Raw genomic sequence first — 2,513 nt, 5'->3', positions numbered from 1 at the left:
TCCAAGACTGCACAATCACTCACACATACACACAAGACAAGGGAATTCAAGCCTTTCCGCCAGTGACCGTCTCATCCTTAACACGAGACTGTATTCGAGCCCGGTCCCATACCAGGGTGTGCGCCAAGAGAGAGGCGACCCTCAGAGACACTCACTTTTCCATGAATTCGTCGGCCGACGTGAACTTGACCAGGCGTTCGGTGGTCCCCTAGTGCCCCACGCTGGGTGCCAGATGTGGGGTCCCCCCTGCGGGCATCATCCTGTCCCGCAGGGAGGACCCTTCGTGGGACTAAGGAGGGGACGCAACCGAACGAAGGGACGCAGATCCAGAAGGAGGGGGAGAGAGAGAGAGTTTATTCACAGCAGTTACAATACTTATACCTCTTGGTGGGAGGGGGCAGTATGCATGCTTGGACCCCCATAGGAACAATAGTAAAATGCAGATCAGGCATGGGCGTTGGCTAGTGAGAGAGGAATGGCGAACTGATAAGATCAGTAAGGTCAGCAGTGGTGACCTTGTTACAGGAATCCCAAGTAAGCCTCCACTTGACTAGAGGATAAGAGCCAGGCTTGTAAAATGGCTCCCTACATTTTATTTTGCTGAAAACCTGAGCTGAAATGAATTTTTGCCACCAGTGAGTTACTGAGCCGAGAATACACTGATATTCACAAAGGTCTGCCTGAAGTAAGCTTCGAGAGACCTTCCCTGGGTACCTTCACAGGCCTAAATACTTCCTGTGAAAAAGAGATGGGCGCCCCAAAGAATAGACAACTAGTTAAAAAGAAACCTATGATACATCTACACAACAAAAAACTACACAGCTGTAAGGAAAAGTGAAGTCGTCAGAGTCGCTGCTGTATGAGCAAGAGAAGGGAAACTCACTCTCAGCATTTGAGTATGTGAGAACTTGGAGGTGTCTGACCATCAACCCCTCCACAGGCTGGACCACAAGGCCTTTCTCAGGGACTACGTGGCGACTGAGGTACAGTCATGGAGCATCTATGGGCCGAGTCCTGTTTCACAAGAAATGAAAAATGTAAAGACAGATGATTTCTAAAATGGCTCACAATAAGAATATTGGTTTTAAGTTATGTTTTATTCTAAAGATCGTCTGGTACCTCCCCGAAGGAACAGATTGATCTCAACATTAAACCTTTTATCTTTTGTTTTACAATTTTATTTTATTAAAGCACCATGACTTATAAAGTCATCAATAGTAAAGTTTTAGACATACAATGGTCCATCACCAATCAGTGTCAACCTCCCTCTACCCATACTCCCAGGTTCCCTCCTCTACTCTAAACTCCACCCCCAGCCTCTCAGCTTTTCTTTCCCCTTTTTTTTAGGGGGTCACAGCTGGTGATACTCAGGAGTCACTCCTGAATCTGAATCCAAGAATCACTCCTGGTGGTGCTCTGAGGACCATACGGAGTGCCAGGGATTGAACCCAGGCAGACCGTATGTAAGGCAAAGGGCCCTACCTATTGTACTATATCTTTGGCCTTCTCATCCTGTCATCTTCACAGGCACCTTTTTAAGTTTGGTTGTTAGAGTTTGATTCTCATGATTTCATTGTTGTTCATTCCGTGGTTTCGAAATTTAGCTCTATCTTTCCTTAACACCATCAGTGTGTTTGAATCCTTTTGACCCCTGCCCTCCATTGCTTCTCATCTGTCTTTTCTCCCCTTTTCCCTCACTTTATTTCTTTCCATCTCCTCCCTGTACCTTGGTTTCAAGAGTGTCCCTCCTTTTAAAGCATTACATTTCCTCATCCAGTTATTCTAAATAATGCATAAAAGTGATATCATCCTGAGTTTATCCTTCTTCTTCTGGCTTACCTCACTTAGCATGATATCTTCTAGCCAAACATGTTGCAACAAATTGCATGATTTAATCATCCCTCACAGCTGTGTAGTATTCCATTGTGTATATAAACCAAACCTTCACAATCCATTTATCTGTCTTTGGACATCTAGGTTGAATCCATATCTTAGCTATTGTACTAAGTGTAGCAATGAATAATAATATCCATATGTCGTTTTGGGTGAACTTTTGTTTTCTGACTTGGGGACAGATACCCCAAAGTGAAAAAGCTGGGTCATACAGCAGTTTAATTCTAAGTTTACAGAGAACCCTTCCACACTATTTTCCACAAGGGTTAAACCAGACAACATTTTCACCAGCAGTGGATGAGAGTTCCCTTTTTTATCACATTCTTGCTGACACAGATTGTTTCCAATATTTTTCATATGTGCCATTCTCACTGGTGTAAGATATTTCCTTGTCATGTAAGACTTTTCAAACCCGGGGGTCGGCCGCGTGCAAGGCGAACGCCCTTCCGCTGTGCTATCCTCCGTCCCTCTCGGAGAGCCCAGCAAGCTATCGAGAGTATCACACCCGCACCGCAGAGCCTGGCAAGCTACCCGTGTTGTATTGGATATGCCAAAAACAGTAACAATAAGTCTCAGAACGAGAGACGTTACTGGTGCCCGCTCGAACAAATCGATGAGAA

This window comes from Sorex araneus, chromosome 3 (assembly GCF_027595985.1).
Source record: "Sorex araneus isolate mSorAra2 chromosome 3, mSorAra2.pri, whole genome shotgun sequence".
Taxonomy (NCBI): domain Eukaryota; kingdom Metazoa; phylum Chordata; class Mammalia; order Eulipotyphla; family Soricidae; genus Sorex; species Sorex araneus.
This window is presented reverse-complemented; position numbering follows the sequence as displayed.